The following is a 22,927-nucleotide window of genomic DNA, read 5'->3' on the forward strand; positions in this document are numbered from 1 at the left end:
ACGTCCTTCTAAATAAGCCATGGATCAAACATGAATTCTCAAGAGAAATAAAAAGGGGTATATATAAAGTTATAACTATATATAACTAATATATATATAACTATATATGTTATAACCATATATAACATATATATAACTATAGTTATAGAAAACAGAACTTGGTTCACTATTAATATATAGTTCTTTATAACTATACATTAACTGTTCTTTATAACTATATGTAGTCATGACTATATATAGTTCTTTATAACTATATATTTCTCTATTAATATATATTATTGATTATATATTATTAATTTATATAGTATTAACTATATGATATATGATAGATTATTAATCACATATTTTATATTGTATAATATAATATTCATTAATTATATAATATATTTAATGTATTAATTATATATAATTAATTATATATTACATTACACAATTTTAAAATATACTATATATAGTTATATATAGTTACAACTATATATAGTTATAAAGAACAGAAATTTATTTCTCACAGTTCTGGAGGCTGAGAAGTCCAAGATCAAGGCACTGGCTGTATCCTCACATGGTTGACGGTGGAAGGAGGTGAAACTGCTCCCACAAGCCCTTCATGGTGGTATTACTTCATTACTGAGGGCAGAGCCCTTATGGCCTAAACACTTCCCATTAGGCCCCACCTCTCAACATTGTTGCATTGGGGATTAGGTTTCCAACACATGAATTTGGAGAGATACATTCAGACAATAGCAAGAACACACCCTCTAAACAAAGGCTTAGAATATTACAATTTCCAGAGGCCCTTTCTATCCCTCTAGTTACTTACTCATGCCCACAGTGAGCACGAGCCTGATCTGTAAGAGCAAAGTTTACTTTTGCTTCTTCTTAACCTTATTTTTGAAATGTTTTCCTTTTTAAAAATAAATTTTTAATTATTATGGACACATAACGGTTGAATATATTTATGAGGTACATGTGATATTTTGATACAGGCCCACAATGTGTAATAATTAAATTAGAGGAATTTGGGTATCCATCATCTCAAGCATTTACCTTTTTTTGTTAGAAATATTTCAATTCTACTATTTCACTTATTTAAAAATGTACAATAAATTATTGTTGACTATACTCACTCTTTTGTGCTTTCAAATACTGTATCTTATTCATTTTATCTACCTATGTTTTTGTAATCATTAATCATCCCCAACTTAACCTCCTTCTCCCTGCTACCCTTTCCATCACTCTATTCTCTATTTCCATGAGATCGGTTGTTTTTTTAAGCTCCCACATATAAGTGAGAACATGTGAAATTTGTCTTTCTGTGCTTGTTATTTCATTTAACATAATGTCCTCCAGTTTTATCTATGTTGTTGCAAATGACAGGATTTCATTCTTTTGTATGGCCGAATAATATTCTATCATGTATATATACCATACTTTCTTTATCCATTCACTTATTGGTGAACACAGGTTGATTCCAAATCTTTGCTATTGTGAACAGTGCTGTAATAAACATGGGAGTGGAGGTATCTCTTCAATACACTGATTTCCTTTCTTTAGAATATATACCTACCAGTGGAATTGCTGGATCATATGGTAGTTTTATTTAGATTTTTTCAGAAACCTCCATATTGTTCTTCATAGTGGTTGTACTAATTTACATTCCCACCAACAGTGTAGGAAGGTTCCACTTTTTCCACATCCTGGCCACCATTTGTTATTGCCAGTCTTTTAGATATAAGCCATTTTAACTGGGGTGAGATATATCTCATTGTGGTTTTGATTTGCATTTCTTTGATGGTCAATGATATTGAGCACATTTTCATATACTGTTAGCCATTTGTAGGCCTTCTTTTGAGAAATGTCAATTCAGATCTCTTGCCTATTATTCTTTTGGGGAAAACACAAAAATATTAATTATAACTAAATTTGGATGGTGAAATTATTCAGAGATGAGCTTTCCTCTTCTTATTCTAATCTGTATTTTCTCTCTTTCTTTTTCACACTGAAAACAACAAAAAATTATAGAGTAAAAAAATGAATTCAACATTTCCAAAGCACAAGAATGATACCAAATACTTGTTTTAGAATCCATGAGGCCTGGTCTCAGAAAAAGGCCATTGTGAATGTTAGAAAACAGAAGTTTTACTTTTACTTAGAAAATGAGAGATATTACAAATTCTACACTTGTAATTACTGTTCTAATACCTTATGTGTACAAAAATAATTTTTTAAAATTTAACTATATTATGTAAGTTTTAAAAAATTTTTTGTACTTTTATTTCAGATTTGAGGTTATATGTGCAGGTTTGTTACATGGGTTTATTGCATGAGGCCAAGGTTTGATCCTATCACCTATCACCCAAGTAGTGAGCATAGTACCCGACAGGTAGTTTTCCAGCTCCTCGTGCCCTTCGTCTCTCCCACATCTGGTAGTCTCCAGGGTCTATTGTTCCCATCTTTATGTTCTTGTGTACCCAATGTTTAGCTTCCACTTATAAGAGAGAACACACAGTATTTGGTTTTCTGTTCCTGTGTTAATTCTTTTAGGATAATGGCCTCCAGCTGCATCCCATCCATGTTGACGTAAAGGACATTATTTCATTCTTTTTTATGGTTGCATAGTATTCATGCTGTATATGTATCCCATTTTCTTTATCCAATTCACCATTGATGGGCACCTAGATTGATTCCATTACTTTGCTATTGTGAATAGATTTGCAGTGAACATACAAATGTCTGTGTCATTTTTGTAGAATGATTTGTGATTCTAGAAACTAGACTGATGTGGTCTAGCTTCATTTTTCCGTATTTGGATATCCAGTTTTTCCAGCACCATTTATTAAAAAGACTGTCCATTCCCCCAGTGTATGTTCTTGGGACCTTTGTTGAAAATGAGCACTGTAGATGTGTGGATTTATTTCCATGTTCTCTATTCTGGTCCATCGGTGTATGTGTTTGTTTTTATGTCAGTACCGTGCTGTTTTTGTTCCCGTAGCTGTACTATAATTTGAAGTTAAGTAATGCGATTCTTCTAGTTTTGTTCTTTTTACTCAGGATAGCTTTGGTTATTGTGGGTCTTTTGTCATTCCATATAAATTTTATGATTACTTTTTCTGTCTCTGTGAAGAATGTGATTGGTATTTTGATAGGGATTGCATTAAATGTGTAGATTGCTTTGGGTAGTAAGGACATTTTAACAATATTGATTCTTCCAATCCCTGGACATGTAATATCTTTCAATTTTTGGTGTCTTCTTCAATTTCTTAAAAAGTATATTAAACTAGATGAAAATACAACATAACAAAATGTGTGGAATGCAACTAAAGACAGTACAGAGAGGGAAATATATAGCACTTAATGCATGTAGTAGAAAAAAAGGAAAGGTTTGAAATTAATAATCTAAATTCTCACTTTAAGAACTAGAAAAAGAAGACCAAAAAAAAAAAATCCCAAATCAAGCACAAGGAAGGAACTAATAAAATTAAGAGCAGAAATCAATGAAATTAAAAACAGAAAAAGGAAAGAAAAATCAATGAAACAAAGAGCTCATTCTTTAAAAAAATCAACAAAATTGACAAACCTCTAACAAGATTGACAAAGATAAAAAGACTGAAGACCAATGTACAGAAGGAAATAGTGGGCTAACTGAAGACCAATGTACAGAAGGAAATAGTGGGCTATCAGTACAAACCATGCAGATTTTACAAGATAATGAGGGAATATACCAAATAACTCTAAACATATACATTTGACAACTTACATGAAATGGACTAAGTCTTTGAAAAATAAAAATGAGCACAACTCTTATGAATTATAAAATGGATAATTAGAGTGGCCTTATAACTATTAAGGAAACTGAAGTCAAATTTAAAAACTCCCAGGAAAGAAATTTCCATATCCAGATCATTTCACTAGAGAATACTTTAAAACATTAAAATGAATTCTACATTGTCTTCCAAAAAACAGAAGGGAGGGAACCCTTGTCAATTTATTTTGTTAAAGCTGTTATTCTCCTGACACCAAAACGAAAGATAGTTTTTTTTTAAAAGAATATTATGGACCAATATTTCTTATAAATATAGACACAGATATTTTAACAAAATATTAGCAGATAGAATTCAGTAACATACAAAAAGAATATATACATAAGCAAGTGAGGTTTATTTCCAAGAAGCAAGATTGGTTTAATATTAAAAACATCAATCAATGTGTCCACCACATTAACAGGCTGAAGCAGAAAAATTACATGATCATATCTATTGATGCAGAAAGAGTATTTGATAAAATCTCACACAAATTTATAATTTTTAAAAAACTCTCAGAAAAATGGGAAGAGAGGGGGACTTTCTTCATATGATAAAGTATATGTACAGAAAACTATAGCCAGCATCACACTTCATGTGAAAGGCTGATTGCGTATAGCAGCTTTACTCATTATTGCCAAAACTTGGAAGCAACCAAGATATCCTTCAGTAATGAATTAATAAACTGTGGTACATGTAGATAACGGGATATTCTTTAGCACTGAGAAAGAATGAACTATCAAGCCATGAAAAGACACGGAGTGTCTTAGTCTATTTGGGCTGCTATACAAAAACACCATAGGCTGGGCGTGGTGGCTCACGCCTATAGTCCCAGCACTTTGAGAAGTCACGGCAGACGGATCATGAGGTCAAGAGATCGAGACCATCCTGGCTAACATGCTGAAACCCCATCTCTACTAAAAATACAAAAATTAGCTGGGCATGGTGGCGTGCACCTGTAGTCCCAGCTACTCAGGAGGCCGAGGCAGGAGAATTGCTTGAACCTGGGTGCCAGAGGTTGCAGTGAGCTAAGATCACTCTAGCCTGTGATAGAGCAAAACTCTGTCTCAAAAACAAACAAACAAACAAACAAAAACCCATAAACTGGGTAACTTATAAATAACAGAAATTTATTTCTCATGGTTCTAGAGGCTGGAAAGTCCAAGATCAAAGCACTGGCAGGTTTGGTATCTGGTGAAGGCCTACTTTCTAGACAACCATCTTTTTCTGTAACTTCACCTGAAAGAATTCATGAACGAATTCTTTGAAATCTCTTTTATAAGGGTACTAATTTGATTCATAAAGGTTGAAGCCATATGGCCTAATCACCTCCCTAAATCCCTACCTCCTAATACAATCACTGTAGGGGTTGGATTTCAACATGAAAATTGGGAGGGCACATAAGCATTCAGACTATAGCATGGAAGAACCTTAAATGCGCACTATTAAGCAAAAGAAGTCAGTCTGAAAAGACTACATACTGTATAATCTCAACTGCATAACATTCTAGAAAAGGCAAATGTGCGGAGACAGTGACAAGATCCATGATTGGTGGTAGAGAGGGATGAGTAGGTAGAGCACAGAAGACTTTTAGGGTAGTGAAAGAATTACATATGATACTATTATTGCAGATACTTTACACATTTGTCAATACCCAAAGAATGTACAGCAACAAGAGTGAACCCTTTTGTATACTAGGAGCTTTGGGTGACAAAATCAGTTGTTTTAAGCACTACCCTGTAGAACCTTGGGGGCAGAACACCTGGAGCCTTGGTGGTGTGACCTCCACCCAGCAGAGCCAAGGAGGTGGGACCACCAACTCGGTAGGTCCGGAAAGTGACAAAAAGGCAAAGAGGATTAGTCTCACACCTTAAGGCAGAGTTTGCCTTGCTAGGTGTGGGACTTGCTTGGGATTCACCACCTCTTTCTTTCTCCTTTGAAAGGGAAATGTTTATTTTACAGCTGTCCTACCATTATGTTTGGAAGCACATACTTTTCTGATTTCACAAAGGTTCACCACTGGGGAGAAATTTTGCCTCAGGATGATTTGCACCTTGAGTGTTACCCATATCTGATTTAGATATTTTGGTAGATTTTGTACTTTTGGAGTTGATGGTGGAATGAGTTAAGATCTTTGGAGATGCTGGGATGGAATTTTGCTTGTGAGAGGAGCATGACGTTTGAGGGGCCAGGTGCAGAAAGCTATGGGCTTCATGAATTGTGTCCCCCTAAAACCAGATGTTGAAGACCTGACCCTTAATGTGAAGATCTTTGGAGGCAGGCCTTTGGGAGGTAATTAGAGTTAGATGAATCACGAAGGTGGGACCCTCATAATGAGATTAGTGGCTTTATAAGAAGAGGAAGAGAAAGAGATTGTCCTTGCTCCACCATGTGAGGACACAGTGAGAAGATAGCTGTCTGCAAGTCAGAGAGAGGGCCCATGGTTATTTTTGTTATAGCAGCCCAAACAAAAAACACTGGTATGGATCAGAGAAAATGAGTTTCCATACATTGCTGATGGAATTGTAAAATGGCAAAATTATTCTGGAAAATAGTCTGGCAGTTTTCAGAGTAAACATGCAAGATCCATACTACAGAGGAACTGCATTCTTGGCCATTTATCTCAGAAAAAAATAGAGTTATGTCCACAGAAAAACCTATATATGACGGTTTATAGAAGTTTTCCTTGTAATAGCCAAAAGCTAGAGGCAACTCTAATGTCCTTAAGTGGGTACACAGTTAAACAAACTGAAGTACATCTATACCATTGGATATGACTCTGCATCATTAAAAGGTAATAATATCTCAATACACACAACAGTTTGGATGAATCTCCAGAAACTTCTGCTGAGTGAAACAAGCCAATTCTAAATGGTTTCATAACAAAAAAATTTATTTATATAAAATTATTGAAATAACAACATTATATAAACAGAGAACAAATTAGTGGTTGCCAGAAGTTAAGGGGAAGATAGAAATTGGAGGGAAGTGCGTGTGGCTACACATGGACAATAAGAAAGATCTTTGTGGAGATGGAGTATTCTGTATCTTGACACTATCAATGTCAATATCCTGAGTGTGATATTATACTACAGTTTTGAAGGTGGGTAGTGGGAAAAGGTTGGGTAACAGGTAGATGAGAAAAGCTGGGAACAGCTGGGAAAAGCTGGGTAACAGGTACATGAGACCTGTCTTATTATTTCTTACAACTGCATGGGAATCTATGCTTATCTCAAAACTTAAAAAAAAAAAAAAAAAAAGAAAAGAAAGAAAAACACACAATGCAATAGTAAAACTGTGCTGATGGGTTTATCGTGTATAAAAATGTAATTCACATAATAATAATGGCACAAAGAGGAAGGTCACAGAAGTATATTAGAACAAGCTTTTAAGATATTATTGAAATTAAATAGGTATTAATTTAAGCTAGATCATTTTAAATTCGATGTTAATTGCAAACCCTAAGGCAATCCAAGAGGAAAATAAGTAGACAAATATACTCTAAGAAGCAACAAGGAAATTAAAATGGCTAGAAAATATTTATTTTACACAAAAGAAGGCAGCACTGAAGAACAGAGAAACAAAGAAAGACAATGAAAGAAAACAAGTAGCAACATGGCAGATGTAAATTCGACTTTAGTTAATCAGCATATTTCTAGTCCCTCTGCCACGGATTAGTTTAGCAATGGGCATGTGACTCAGGTTGATTTAATGTGAGGTTAGCCTATTCAATGATTGGGGAGCTCAGCCTCCTACTGAACAAGAAAAAGGAAGACTTGGTTGATGCTGCCATCCCTCTGGCGAACATGAGTGGAGCCTATCTATGAATGTGGTTCCCTGTGGATGTAGCTGACATAAGGAAAAGCAGAACCGATAGGTGAAAATAAACTGATTCTTGGCTGACATTGCTGAGCTCAAGGGTCCCACCGTTAGCATAAGTCACTTTCAGATGGATTAACTGAGCAAAGTAACTTGCAGGAACATGGCTTTGTGATTAATTAGAGGCTCCTCGATGTAATTAAAATAGTACCCTGTTTTCTGGGTTGGATGCAGCCCCAAGCTTAGATTCAGCTCCCACTTGACCTCTTACCCAGGCACCTCCATGCAGGACATAATCTACGCAAGCAAACACTGGATCTCTGAGCCTTGAAACCTGCTCTCCTCTGGAGTTTTTACACGAACTAATACATTTTATTGATTAAGTCAGTTTGAGTAGATCTTTTATATTACTTGCAATCAAAAGTAGCACAATCATAGGGAATTTGCTATTAGAAAATGGGATGTTACAAATAATAGATCCTAAAATGTGTACTTATCTGAACTAGTAAGGTAGGCTGGAAGGTAATGAGAATGATTTTACCTACTCCAAGCAGGAAAGTTGGTGACCTTTGTATGTTGCAACAAAAGAGCTGCTTAAAATCTTTTCTATCATACGTTGGAATGCTGACCACATTTCTACCGGGACTATAGCATTAAGACATCTGGAAGAGAAAAAAAAAATCGGATTTTGGAGATTTCGAATACAATTTTTGGCTTTGAGTTAGGTCTTACACAAGCAATACAAGTTTAGACTGCAAGTGCCTCTTCTGAAAGCAGAAAGGAACCTAATCTAATAGTTACTTTCTTAACGAGTCTCTATTGAACGGGCTTGCTAGTCACCTAATATGCTCCACACTTCTCTAAAACATCCTGACTACATCCCATGGTCCTCAGATGTTCTTGGCTATGGGTACCACCTTTAACCTACAAGCACATCTGTTCCCACAAACTGAGTTTTATGACTAGCTACTTTATTTGTTTTCAGACTTATTTATGGTAATTATGTTTATTGTGATTATGTAATTTAAGTCAATATTACAGAAACCAAGGAACTATGATTATGAAAACAGGAGGTTTCTTCCTATGAGCACTAAATTAAATGCTCTGGAAAGACTTGATAAAGGTCAATTGCTTAAAAATTGTTCTCAAATTATAAAAATTGGAGAGAAATTATGAAAATGTAAAAAGATTCTACTCTTATGTATTTCACAAGAGTCTTTACATTCTCACTCCACATTAAAAAAAAGAAACTGAAACTAGAAACCTTAGATACTCTGATGCATTGTGGCTAAGGTTTATGTGAAAAAGACCCATGCTCAAAGAAGAGGCGCTGGTCCCATACCAAAATATTAGTGAATAAGAGATGAGTTAAAATAAAATGTTTACCCATTTATGCTTCCCTTTGAACTTAAATAGACCAACAGGTAGTTCTACCACTTTGGGTAAGAGGCTTCACTAAGAGGTACCTTCCTATGGAGCTGGCCATCCATAGCATCTGGGGATCCCGTAATCTGAAGGCTTTCAAGGTTGGAAAAGCTTAATTCTCCTTCACAAACTAAGGTTGGTCCTAGAGAAAGCAGAAAGGTGGGAATTATCTGTAATAGCAAATAACTTTGGCCGGACACCCGTGCCTCCATGCCCCACATTCATTTCAAAATCCTTAAGTTACGCATTAGTGACCATATGAATGGCAGAGGGAGGAAATTGCTAAATTTCTGAAGAAGTGTTATTTCCAAAGGAATTCCAAGCCTGGCCAATAAATATTGGTGGTCTTCCAGGTATAGTGTTGAGGAAAGAGACATTCTCTCTCTCCTCCTGGGCTTGCTGTTGGGAGCCATCCTACAACCACGAAGCCAACGATGAAGAAGGCAGGAACTTTGATGACATCATTGGGCTGTGGATTAAGACCAGCCTGAAGTTAACCCAGATGCTTGCTTTTTAAATTACATGAGCCAACATATTTCCTTCACTGTTTGGATTTGGTGTTCTGTTTGTTTCCAAACAGTTACAAAGAGCAGTTTTTTGGCTTGGGGCATGGTGGGGAGAAAGTGTCCAAAAGTGGATTGAAAAGTCCAACCAGATAAAGTGCATATCTCCTTTAGAAGAATTTTAAGAAATGCAAGTTTGTTAGTTTGTTGCTAGCTAGAAACATTTCCAGAGGTTTTAATGCACCACGGTCTCTCAGTGCCCTTCATAGGTTAGTACCATGGACAACTGCCCAGCTGGACTTCCACTTAACCTGTCTCTGATGTTGTTATAAAGTTTGCTCTGCCCAAAGACCAGTGGATGAATTATAGCAGGACACCCAGACTATCAGCCTAATGGTCCCTTTGAAAAATGTGTATGGACAAAATGAAACATTACTTTAAGCAATGCAGCAGACCAATGCTGTCAAGATCACAAGGAGAAGTCGGGCTGAATCTACTTACTTTGAGCAAAGGCCTTGTGCATCAGGAGGGAGTCCTGTGGTCATCCTGGTATGATGCAAGCTCTCCCAGGGGGATGTCCTCACCAGAACATAGAGTTGTGCCTCTGCTCATGCAGACAATACTTGTGCTGGTCCCGGGCCTGATTGCCTTTGGATCCATTCCTCACCCGTCCCCTTGCACAAGAAAATAACACTGCAGACTATTTTCCAGGATGGGAATGGCCCAGGTAGACACTAGAGGCAGATGGGGGAGGAGGCTGGAGAGAGAAGCCAGGGTTTTTCTCCCACTCTCTGTTTTTGGCAACATCTGATGTAGTAGTTGAGTCTCTTCTAGCCCCTATCTAAGGACCTTACCTCTCTGCCTCCTCACTCTGGCCCAGAGAAGGTTGTGGTTTTGTGGGAGTGTTTACCTCTAGGTTCTCTCCCTGTTTGCTGCTAAGCATTTCAGCTCTTCCTTCTCCTGGGTGATCAGTTTCCTGCACCAGACCCCTCTGTTTTAAATACTCAAGTGTGTTCTCTTTCTTGAGAGGACCCTGACTGGTAAGTAGATAAAGCAAAGTCTTAGTATAGAACTTCAGAAGGATGGGTCCAAAATATACCGTCATGTCACTATTCTAAATCTGAAGGTTTTCAGTCTGTTTGTTTCCCGTTTCATAAGTGCTCATGTTATTATTTTCCCCCTTGCATTCTCAACATTTCTTCTATTTACGACTTGAAGTTGCACTTCATCTTATAAACAGACTTTCTTGTTTTCTAGTTATTACATCTTGGCATAATAGTTTCCAAACACTATTTTATTATGTTCCACACTTAAAAAGCCACCTGGATATTCTCCCTTTCTAGTCTTTTTGTTAAACTATCTTTAAGCCTCCTTGCGTGTTTTTGTAATGTGGAACGCAGACTTCGTTACGACAGAACAGTTTCAAAAGACTTGTGCAGCTGGGAACTTTTTGATGATTTCATTTTATAAGTCCTTTGGAATGAACGTGGGCATTAAGAGGCACAATGAATACAGTATCAGTTTAACAAGATTTGAGTGGCCTTATTTTTTACAGAGAAGTTAACATTTCTAGACATGGTGATTCCACCAGTGGCTTTCTCCATAATGTTTAAAAAATGGAATTTAGCAGACGTATAAAATGGAAAAAAACCCAGAAAAGTTGTCATAAATCTTTTACACTAAAGTGTTTTGTGATTGCTTAAGAAAGAAACAAGACGAGAAAGTCCAGGTGCTATTTGTTAAAGTAGAGGGTTGATGTTTCACCATCTCAAAGGGATAGAATGAAAGAAACCGAAGAACATAGGTCACATGTTTTACAGTAACTCACCAGAGAAATCAAGCCCATCTGGCCTCTGCACAAAACAGGAATGTCCAAGGCCCGCCAAAGAAATGAAAGTGCCCATCACGGCAGAATTCATCAGACCCTTTCTCTGGGGGCAGGCCTCAATCTGCTTCCATGCTGGCCACGGTGCCTCTCTGTGAGTCCTCATAGGACAGCCAGAGAGCAGTCTGCAGGTGTGGGATTTCCTCACCTTTGTGACTACACATCAGCCATTTGTACCACCAATGCTATTTATTGTCCCCAAGGGAGATTACATGGTCACATCGCTTGGGCCAAAAAGGCTAGGAGACCCCTCAAGCCTTGCTCTTCTCTTCAGTCTGTATATTGTTCAGCACCAAGAGACTTCCTTACTGACTTGTGCCTTTGGGCCAGCTGTATTCCTCCATAGACCATCTTTTTCTCTAGTGTCTTTGATTTAGTAGATAGTTTGCACTTCACCCTCTAAAAAATGCTTGAAGATTCACCAGTGTCTCACAGTTGTAATCCCAGTGCTTTGGGAGGTCGAGGTGGGAGGATTGCTTGAGGCCAGGAGTTCAAGACCAGCCTAGGCAAATAGCAAGTCCCTGTCTCTACGAAAAACAGTTTTTAAATTTGCTGGGCATGGTGGCATGTGCTTGTAGTCCCAGCTACTTGGAAGGCTGTGACAGGAGGATTTCTTGAGCCTAGGAGATCAAGGCTTTAGTGAGCCGTGATCCCCCCAATGCACCCCAGTCTGGGTAACACAATGAGACCCTGTTTCTAAATAAATAGATTAATTAATTAAAAATTAAAAATACTTTAAGACTGTTAATCTTGACTGTATGTGTGTGTGTGTGTGTGTGTGTATATATATATATATGCCAACTTTCTATATTAGTCCATATGATTTCTGTCATCTTTTAAAATAAGTGTGGAGGCTGGGTATGGTGGTTCATGCCTGTAATCCCAGCACTTTGGGGGGCCGAGGTGGGAGGATCATGAGGTCAGGAATTTGAGACCAGCCTGACTGACATGCAGAAACCCCATCTCTACTAAAAATACAAAATTAGCTGGGCGTGGTGGTGCAAACCTGTAATCCCAGCTACTGGGGAGGCAGAGGCAGGAGAATTGCTTGGACCTGGGAGGTGGAGGTTGCAATGAGCCGAGATGATGCCACTGCACTCTAGTCTGGGTGACAGAGTGAGACTCCGTTTAAAAAAAAAATGGCTGTGTAATAGTTTTTCACCTGGATATAAGGTATTTGTTTAAATTTATGGCATATTGGTGAACACTTAGGATTTTTCTCATTTTTTACTATTACATACACAGTTGCAGTAAATATCTATGAACATTTTTCTTCAGTGAACTTACTACTTCTATGAGATGAACTTCTAGCAGTGGAATTTCAGGGTCAAAGGGTATAAACATTTTACATTTTGATAGATATTGTGCAGTGTATTCGTGGCATATTAGGCCATTTTATACTCATACAAACATAGTGTGTTTGTAAACATTATTATTTACTTTTAGTTTTCAAAGTTGTGTAGCTTGGTTATTTAAAATCAGTTTTAAAGGAGAGTGGTTCCTGAAAATTGCAGAATCCTTTTGTTTTCTGAATGCCTTATAAGATTGGTTTGGTAAGCAAGTTTAAATTTTTAAATTTTTATTTTATTTTATTTTTTGAGACAGAGTCTCGCTCTGTCGCCCAGACTGGAGTGCAGGGGTGTGATCTTGGCTCACTGCAACCTCTGCCTCCTGGGCTTAAGCAATTCTCCTGCTTCAGCCTCCCAAGTAGCTGGGGCTACAGGCATGTGCCACCATGCCCTGCTAATTTTTCTTTTTTTGGTATTGTTAGTAGAGATGGGGTTTCACCATGTTGGTCAGGCTGGTCTCGAACTCCTGACCTCAAATGATCAACCTGCCTCGGCCTCCCAAAGTGCTGGGATTACAGGAGTGAGTCAGTGCGCCCGGCCGGTAAGCAAGTTTAGAGGCAGGAACTAAGGCACAGTTAAATCTTCTTGAACAATTTCAGGAGAGAGAAACCCAAAGGGAGAGGTGGAATTCTGGAGGTCAAAGACTGGAGTAAGATCTAGACCTGTGGTGATGTGGTGCTTAAAGGACAGAAGAAAGAATGATTTTCATGGCACGACAGCACAGAAGGGATTCTGGGGAAAAGGCTCTCAAAGGGGCTTTCAAATTCTCTGATGTGGGACATCTCTTCTGTCCCACAGAAAATAATGTTAAATATCTCTTCTCCATTACCAAATTGTCAATAAACTGCATGTTCATCGTTAACTTATTTTTTCAGTAAATTCTTTTGAGAAAGCCCAGCCAAAAAGACAAAGGAGCATTAGGCATCAGCATTACAGTAGTTTGACTACATTGCATTTCATTTGGAAAATCAAGGCAAAGGCAGGCAAAACAGCCATGGTTCTATAACCCGAACATAAGCATGACTACAATTTTATTGGGTTCCTGGCCATCCATTCATTTTCCTATGCATTTTTACATAGTTGTAATCATATGCAATTTTGCATCCTGCTTTGTAAATTTGTTATTAAGGTGTATGTGTGTACATAACAAAAGACAAAATTACAAGATGGAGAAACCTTTTATATTCTTATTTTTCATTTTATTTGTAGGTTTTATTGTGGCCAGAAGTAATTATAGACATATGTATATAGTGAATGTTTGGGATTCTGTTCCCAGGGCTGAAAGTTCAGTGCATATGTTACACAGCCTTGTTTAGAGATCAAAAATATGACAATAAGTAAGTTGCTGAGGGCTGTTGATGTCACTTTTCAGTTCTAAATATAGAAAATGGTATCGACTGAAACATCTCCTTCAACTTTTGCAGATATAACTTCTGCAGCTACATTAACAAAAGTTAGTATTTTGGTTTTTAATCAGATTAAATTAATTTTCTTTTCTAGAGCTAGAGTCTTGCCCTGTTACACAGGTTGGAGTGCAGTGATGAAATCATAGCTCACTGTAACCTCTAACCCCTGGGATTGAGTGATCCTCCTGGCTCAGCCTCCTGAGTAGCTGGGACTACAGGTACATGCCACCACCATGCGTAGCTCATTTAAAAAATGTTTTCGTAGAGATAGGCCCTTGTTTATGTTAGTTAGGTTTGCTTCAAGCTCCTGGGCTCAAGCAATCTCCCTGCCTTGGCATCCCAAAGCACTGGGATTACAGGCAAGAGCCATTGTGCCTGACCTTATTTGTATTATTTTTTACTGTTTTTAAAAAATATTTTCAATCTGCAGTTGGTTGATCCACAGTTGGTTGAATCTGCGGAACCCACAGATATGAAGGGCTGACTGTCATACAAATTTTCGAAAACAGTAAAATATTAATTAGTAAAACTTCAAATTTCAACAATGCTATTAACTCCCACCTGCATAGTTTTAAAATATAAACGAAACTGCTCTAGATAAACAAAGAAGATGGAAATAGCTGGTAAAAATTGGTTATATGTTAAGCCCTTGAAATGAAAAAAATATATCTCTTTGAAAATAAGTATTCATCTAGTAAAACAGAAAAACAGAAACCTGATTAGAAATATCTCTCTAATTATGATTATTAGTACACAAATCTCCAACACTTGAAAGACTGAAGAAGTAATTAGATTGAATTTTTCTCAGCAATAACATATACAATCACTACTAACTTGTAGGCTTTTTTACCTCAACTAGAATACCCACACATTTCAAGTAAAGCACTCATTTTAGGTAATGACCAGAAACAGGAATTTTTAAAATATCAATTCCAAAAGTAGCCACAAAAAGCACTGTTGTAAAACTTGAGAAGAATAGCAAAGAACTAATGGAGGAAATAATTATAATGTGCACCATTTAAGACAATCATACAATGCTTATCTTTGCATTAAAACAGTATCTATTATGAAAAATCTTCAATACTAATTTATACTAGCTCATATTTATATTTTAAAAGTTATTCCTCAGTAAAATGTTTAAAAGCAAGATATTACAATTCTTAAGTTTAAAGTTCAAATTAGTGAGAAAATAGTCCAGAATAAAAATTATAAAAATGGGCAGAGTGAATGAGCAGCAATTTCACAGAAGATAAGCAAATGGTCTATGGATATATGCAAATACGTTCAGCTAATTGGTAGTAAGACATTAGCAGATTAAAAAAATAAGATTCTCATCAGATCAGCAAAATGTAAAGATTAATGATATCCAGTGCTTTCAAGAACATGGCTATATATTGGTGGGCTGTAAAAAGATAGAGTATTTTTGAAAAATTGTGTGTAATTAAGTTTTTTTCTTTTTTTTCTTTTCTTTTCTTTTTTTTTTTTTTTTGAGACGGAGGCTTGCTCTCGCCCGGGCTGGAGTGCAGTGGTGCAATCTCGGCTCAATGCAAGCTCCGCCTCCTGGGTTCACGCCATTCTCCTGCCTCAGCCTCCCAAGTAGCTGGGACCACAGGTGCCCGCCACCACGCCCGGCTAATTTTTTTGTATTTTTAGTAGAGACGGGGTTTCACCGTGTTAGCCAGGATGGTCTCGATCTCCTGACCTTGTGATCCACCTGCCTCAGCCTCCCAAAGTTCTTTAATGTTTAAAATATATTTTTAACATGTTCTCAGGGAGGGCATAAGAACCAACTCATGGCCTTGTCTGAGACAGAGCATTTGTTCTTGCTGGGATTACAGGCGTGAGCCACCGCGCCTGGCCAATTAAATTTTTTAATGCACATTCTCTTTGCCATAGCACTCCCACTTTTAGGAATGTTTATACAGACATATATTTGTGTATGTGTCTACAATAAGAAGTGCACATTTGAAGTGATGTCTGTTTTTAATAGCAAAAACTTAGAAATGACTTAAAAGTCCACCAACAGTTGAAGGGTTAAATCAATTACAATATATCTTTATTATAGAATTCTATGCAGCCAAAATAATGAGTAGATAAATTTACTTTCAATGACAACCATTTCATGATATATTGTTAAGTGAAAAATTGCAGACCACATGCATAAAATGACACCAGTAGTTTAAAGTGGTCATAAATATGTAGTGTCTGGCAGAAGCAAACGCCAATCCTGTTTAGAGGCAACTTATTTTTCCCAGTTCTTAAGGAATTTCCTTGAAAAACAAATTTCCAAGTAAATGAACAGCTTACAGTCAAAAAGACTTTCAAAATATAGGGAAACAAGGTACAAAGAGTAAAAAGCAGCAAGAATACAATCAACAGAAACAAACTAAAAAATACCTCAGATATTGTATAATGAGATGAAGATGATAAAATAATTATGTTTAGTGTGTTTAAATAAATAAAGTTTAAAAATCCTTATAGAGAATAATAAACTGTATAGTATGATCAATCACATTTGAGAAAGAACCAAATAGAGCACCTAGAAATGAAAAATACATTAACTAAAATGAACAAAAATCTCAGTGGATGGACTTGACAGTAGATTAGATGTGGATGGAGAAAGAATTAGTGATCTTGAAGACAAAGAGGTGTGAAGATGTTATCCAAAATGTTGCACAGAAATGAGATGCAAAATGGTTTTTGGAGGGGGGTAGCTAAGAAAAATGGTGGATAGAGTGGAAATGTGCCTAACTGAAATTTTAGATGGAAAAGAGAGAAAAGGAGGACAGAGGTAATATTTGAGAAAAGATGACTAAGAATTTTCCAGAATGTATCAAAAATATATTCTTCTAGATTTAAGAGCACAGCAAGAATCAGACAGAATAAATATAAAGAAACGCAAAAGCTACATAACTCATGGTGAAACTGGAGAGCCAAGAAGATGCAGAGGTCTTAAAGGAGATATGTTACCTTCAAAGAAGCAACAAACTGACAGCTCATTTCTTGACCACTCCAAGAGATAGTGGAATAACATATTCGATATGCAAAGGAAAAACTGTCTTCAATCCAAATGTAGAAAACTTTCTTTTCTACATAGAGCCAAACTGATGACATTCTAAATCCATCAAAAACTTAGGGGAGTTTGCCATTAGCAGATCTTTGCTAAAGGAAAATCTAGAGGGTGTACTAGAGATGAAAAGAAAGTGATCTCATATTCCAAGTCTGAGATACAAACAATAATGGAGAGGGACTTTCACTAATAGCCAAGATAGAGTAACAGGATTTGGCTTTAGGCTTCTGCCTGAAACACCTCCACTACCAAAATAGAGTGCAGTGGCAGAAGTGATGGATTGAAAAAGGACCTAAGAAATCTTTTTCTTTTTTTAAATTATACTTTAAGTTCTAGGGTACATGTGCACAACGTGCAGATTTGTTACATATGTATACATGTGTCCTGTTGGTGTGCTGCACCCATTGACTCGTCATTTACATTAGGTATATCTCCTAATGCTAGCCCTCCTCCCTCCCCCCTCCCCACAACAAGCCCCAGTGTGGGATGTTCCCCTTCCTGTGTCCAAGTGTTTTCATTGTTCAGTTCCCACCTATGAGTGAGAACATGCGGTGTTTGGTGTTTTGTCCTTGTAATAGTTTGCTGAGAATGATGGTTTCCAGCTGGACCTAAGAAATCTTTTGGAGGTGAGGAGATGATCATTCTCTTGATTGTAGCAATTGTTTCACATATGTCAAAACTTATGAAATTGGGCAATTTAAATACGTGCAGTTTATTGTATGTCATTCATGCCTCAACAATTCTATTTTTAAAAGAAATGGAAGGCCAGAGAATTTGGAGAACATATGGATAAATATAAACAAAATAATGATTGTATAAAACAGCAATCTCTGTGTTTCGAGTGAAAAAAAAAAAAAGGAATTTAATTGCATGACCACAATGGCATCTTATTCCAGAGGGAGACATAATTCTAATAGGGGTGAAAGCAATGTTCCGCAGGTAGGTATTGATTAACTTCAATCTTTGATAAATTAATAATGCATGTTATTTTGGCAGTAAACACTAAAAGAATAGTGTCAGACTGCATGACTTCCAAATAGTAGCAGACAAAGTAAAATGTAGAAAAAATAGTCAATCTAAACAGAAGGCAACAGAGGAGAGAAAAGGAATCAAAGAAAAGGTAGGACAAATAGCACATAACAAGATTGCACTTAGTGCAAATAAATTAATGCCAACATTAAACACCAAGATTGTCAGGCCAGATTTTTTTTAAAAAGCACCTATATTCTGTTACAATAAACATGTCTAAAATATAAGTTTCTGGAAGAGTTAAAAGTAAAAGATAGGAAAAGACATACCTGGAAAACACCAAAAAGAAAGCTGGTGTACCTCTATTAAAATCAGAAAAATTAGACTTTCAGGCAAAAATCATTACTAGAGAAAAATAGGGTCACTTTATATTGATAAGAGGATCAATCCCAGGAAAATATAACAAATTTAAATTTCTGTGTACCTGTTATACAGTGTCAAGACTGGGCAACAAAGTGAGACCCTGTCTCTATGTGGTGGCTCAAGCCTGTAGCCCTAGCTAGTGAGGAGGCTGAGGCAGGAGGATTGCTTGAGCTCAGGAGGTTGAGGCTGCCATGATTGCCTCATTCTACTCCAGCCTGGATGACAGAGTGATATCCTCCCTCCAAAAAAAAAAAAAAAAAAAAGACATAGCTTCCAAATATTCAAAATACAAAAAAACGAAAACATTTCATATGATTCATTTTGGCCAAAGAGATACAAATAGAATTGTGGTGTAGCAATTTCCAGAAAGAAAGTCAGTTTGTGACTTTTGCCCCTTCTCTTGAGGCTTCTCTCCTCTTGGTTGGCCAGAATGTAGTCATGATGGCTGGAGACAAAGCACATCTTGGAAATCTGGGTCTTGCACAGTGGAGGAGGAGCTTAGGTCCCTTGTGACTCTGCAGAGTCGAGCCACGGCTGCAGACCTTAACTGTTAACTCCAGACGATTGTTGTAAGTAATCAATTTCTGTCCTCTGAAAGGCTCTGTTTTTAAGAGTCTGTTTCTCACACCGGAACCTAATCTTAATTAATACAGAGTGAGTTTACAGAAGCCAAGGAAGTGGATACTTTTGCAAAGGAAGGAAAAAAATCATCATTGCTTTCCTAATTCCAAAGTACTCCTGAGACATTACTTTAACACTGAGGTAATCAATATGACAGAAGAAAAATAGTTCCCTCAAATGACAACTGGCAATATATTGCATATGGTTATTAATCTATGCTCTGCCCCCTTTCAGCTGATTTACCAGTTAAGAAGGAAATAGAAAATTAGAAGATTAGTTTGGTTCATTTAGACTTCCATTTTTTTTCTTTCTTCTTCAAGCACTTAATATCCATGGAAATTGCCAAATGGTCCATTTGTGCTTAATATCCTCTATAGGAAATTTAATTGATTAAGAGAGATATCCCTCAGAGAATGCACACATTCGAATTTCTGTTCTATAATATCGGATTACAATCTGTTTGTGTTCCTTAAAAACTCATTTTGCCCCTGCTGCTGTTGCCGCTGCTGTTGTTTTTCAATCCAGTGACAAGACCCAGAGAATTGTTCAAGCGCAAACTCTTGCCAGGTAATAAAGAGATGTGAAAATTAACCACAGAGTAAGTCAAAGGAAGATTTCAATAGAGAAAACTAAAAGCCAGTGACCTCACTAAATGCATTTCATGATGCTAGCTCTGAAAGCTAATAGGTTCTGGTGCATTTTGATTGGTGCAAATCTATAATGGAGTGTGTAGGAGGAAATGACTTAAGACCTTGAAGGGCGTAGAAATACGGGAACTCTATCAATGAACTAACTAAGTGGTCTACAAACTGAGGTACACATGAATTTTTTTCAAAGGTTATGTGGGTATAAGATGGTTTATGGGAAATCAATTTCCAGATTCCAGTTCTTTCAAAAATTTATGTTTCTAAGAACGTTCCTGTGTGCAAAGCGTCATCCCGGTTTTCTTGTTCTACTTTCCTTTTTACAATCATCCTCCTTCCACTGTACAAGACTTTGAACTATATTCCAGTCAATGAAATAAACAAATCATCTCACCATAAACCCTGATTTACTTATGTTCTTACGAATAAATCACATTGAATGGTAAAACTGATTTTCATTGCAAATAGTTTATTCATCATTTCATTATTTGAAAAGGATAATGCCTTTGGCTTTTATCTCTTTAATGATATTACAAAGTTGAAGTGCAAAATACTACTAGTCACCCAAAGAATGCATCCCTTCTCAAAATAAGAAACATTCTCCCTTAGCCATGTTCTCATTTGGTATGGACACTTGATTTACTAGGCATCTGGAAGCCATTCTTTTAAGACGTCTTCAGTGTTTCCTTTGGTGTTATTGGGAGACATCACCCGGATATTATTAATCCTTGGTTTGTTTTTCCAAAATATCAAGTCTCACATTAAATCCTTTATCCTCCATGAGGTTTTCTGGAGTAATCACTTCTTGGCTAGACTACACATTTTCTATATCAAATAACTTTCCCTACATTCCAAGGTATTTTGCTGTGAGTTTCGACTTTTAAAAAATCCAGAACAAGTGCCACTTGACATAAAATGAGTTCAAACATTTTTAAACAGTAAAATATATTCCTATTTATTCTCTAGATAAAAGAGAGAGCTTAGAACAAAACAGTGTTTAAATACAACAATTTATAACAATATTAAATACAATTTAAAATAATTGCATAAAAAAGAAGCAAATTCGTACACTTAGTCATTAATTCTGCTGTTCATCCTAGCTATTCTTGCTAAAGGATGAAATAGGATAAAATGACCAAACCACCATGGTAATATAATGGAAATGATGACCAAGATCAGAACATATTTGATAAATGATGAATGATGTGATGAAGAAGGGTGCTTTGGCAGATTGAATTGCTGGTGTCAATGATTTTTTTCACTCTCTCATAGTGATGTCATCTCTCTATACTCTTGCCATGGCTTCATGGTGGGCAAATGATAGTTCCCCACACTTTGACTTTGGGCTTGACATATGACTTGATTTGGTCAATGGAATGTCAGTGGATATGATGCAATCAAAGATTTGGAATGTCCACGGAAGTGATCCACCATAACAAGAACATGTCATCGGTAGTCACTGCCTCTGAATCCAGAGTGAGACCTGTGGAGCAGATTCACAACCTGCAACCAAGCCCAGAAGAAACATAGCCTGAAGCAGAGCCTGAGTTAGGCCCAACCTAGATCAGCCAAACTGCAATCGAAACTCCAAATGGCCTGTAGATTCTGGAGTGTGAGCATAAATACACACATGCCACTGAGTTTGGGGACAGTTTGTTATGCAACATTGTTGTACCTGTCGTTCACTGTCACAGAAGCTTCAGCTCCTTTGATGGTCTGTGTTCATCAGGACTGAGTGCATTTAAGCCTTTGTGATGATTAGCCAGGCCTGGATAATGGAGAGCAAGGCTTCTGCAAAGTGGTCGATGCTGGTTCTTCTTGAGAAGTTGATTTGCTCCTGGTTGTTCTTTTCCTGAAAGTCATAGTGATGGGCAACAACTCTTACCATTGTCTTCAGCATTGTTCAAACATTTCTACATTTCTAAATTACATGCTTAAACTGCTATTGTTTTCTTTATTTTATTTGCTTAATTTTAATCTTTTTTTAAGAGACAAGGTCTTGCTCTGTTGCTGAGGCTGGAGTGCAGTGGTGTAATCATAGCTCACTGCAGCCTTGAACTCCTGGGCTCGAGTGATCCTCCTGCCTCAGCCTCCCTAAGTGCTGGGATTACAGGAATGTCCCATTGTATCCAGCCCTGATTTTTCTTTTTAAGAGATTATCATTGACTTCTTACTCTGGAAGAAGAGGGTATAATTCTGTTCCATCACACTTTCCCCACTCTACCCACACACTTGCCCTATTCCAAGACCTGCATATTTGATTGAAAAGACTCTTAAGTATGAGCACCTATAGATCTTTGCTTTCAGGCTGGTCAGACTCAGATCTGCCTGCTGATATATACTGGGTTTCTAGTGCAAGGAAGGTGACCAAGAGAAGGGGTTGAGGGGCTCTCAGCATTCAGCATGCCAGTTATGTTAGTACAGTGTTCATGGTTGTGCCTGGTGCTCTGAGTTATAAACTTGTCTATTGATAAAAAGCATATGGGGTCCAGCTACCCTTTGAACAAGGCTTTCAAGCAGTTTTTGTTTTCAGCCCACCTCTATCCTGGCCTTAAGCATTCACAAAAGCATGAATAGAAAATTTACAAAAGACAAAATACTAAAATTAAAAGTATCTTGAAATGCAACAAATTAACAGTAATATAATCAAATAAATTCAAATTAGAGCAAGAATGAGCTCTGAAATTCAGAAGACTACTTCAGTGCTGGATAGTTCATGGTGAGAAAAGAAAAGCTCCAACACTGAAGATAGAGAACGAATTGACTAAAACTCTGAGAAGCAATCTGGTGAAATTCATTAAAAACTTTAGAAGTATTTATGTCCCTTGACTCAACTCAACTTCTAGGATCATATACTTCCAAATAACAATAAATATTTGAGAATAAATATACTCATTTCTGGGTTATTGCTAATAAAAATCAACTAAGCTCAATGTCTAGCAATATGAAATTATGACACATTTGTATGAAAGAATCTTTGTAAATATCAAAATTGTTTATGTCAAATTTGATGACT

The sequence above is a fragment of the Papio anubis genome, chromosome 11 (assembly GCF_008728515.1).
Source record: "Papio anubis isolate 15944 chromosome 11, Panubis1.0, whole genome shotgun sequence".
Classification (NCBI taxonomy): domain Eukaryota; kingdom Metazoa; phylum Chordata; class Mammalia; order Primates; family Cercopithecidae; genus Papio; species Papio anubis.